Source organism: Epinephelus moara, chromosome 21 (assembly GCF_006386435.1).
Source record: "Epinephelus moara isolate mb chromosome 21, YSFRI_EMoa_1.0, whole genome shotgun sequence".
In the NCBI taxonomy this organism is placed as follows: domain Eukaryota; kingdom Metazoa; phylum Chordata; class Actinopteri; order Perciformes; family Serranidae; genus Epinephelus; species Epinephelus moara.
This window is the reverse complement of record NC_065526.1, coordinates 890,810-891,892: the sequence shown is the minus strand read 5'-3', so window position 1 is coordinate 891,892 and position 1,083 is coordinate 890,810.

Here is a 1,083-nt window from a genome sequence, read left to right as displayed (position 1 = left end):
GATGTCTGTTAACTCCATCTTATCAACAATGATAGAAACACAAACTGTAGAGAAAAAGGACTTCCTTCTCAAGAGCTTCTGTCTAAAGAGAGTTAAGAATCAAACAAACACTGAACTGCATTACATCTTTTTAATCAAGATGGCAGCAGAAATAATTGATGTTGAACAATGAAATATTGTATTTATTCAATTATTCATAATGTCAGTGTCCACTTGATGGAACTGTTGTTGAATAAAAGAAGAAGCTGAAGTGAGTAAATGTTGAGTGAGGAGCTGTCAGGTTTTTGTACAGACACTGTGGCTTTGCTGTCACTGTGAGCCTCACAGCACAGTAGTACACAGCAGAGTCTGTCACTGCAGCAGAGGAGATCTGCAGGTCCACACAATGTTTTTCTTCAGTCAGTTCAGCAAAGGACCTTGTGTCTGATTTCAGAGTTTCTCCTGTTCTTGTAATGTTCATCCCTGAGGGCCTAGGATTGAACCCTGTGGTACACCACAAGTAATCACAGCCTGACAGAACAACAGAGAAACTTCTTTTATAAAGATCAGAACAAAATCAAAACCTGAGTCTGTGATGAAAACCAGTTTATGGAGATATTTGATTCAAAATGTTTCAGTTTTCAGTGATGGAGCTAAATATAACAGTAAATATAGTGACTCACTATTTCATATGATGTTTATATTTTTGAAATATGGAATATACCACTCAAATATGTTGGTTTTATTTTTGAAATGGTTTGAGATTTAGGAATTAGTGAATGTGTCCAAGAGTCACTGACAGAAATAACTGATATCAAGAGTGAGACTTCAGTTTTATTAGATTTAAGAGGATTTGCTTTCAAACTGAATTATGATGAAGTATTCCTCATTTAGGGTTGGGACTCGTTAGGATTTTAACGATTCCGATTCCTTACTGATTCCTACATTATATTCATTATACTTACTATACTGAAACAAGTATATAATAAACACAAATGCAATGCTTGTATCATCTCCCTGAGAATATATAACAACAAAACGTGATTCTCTGATTTCTACAGTAACACTATTACCTCAAATTAACCACAGCAATGTAATAAAAAA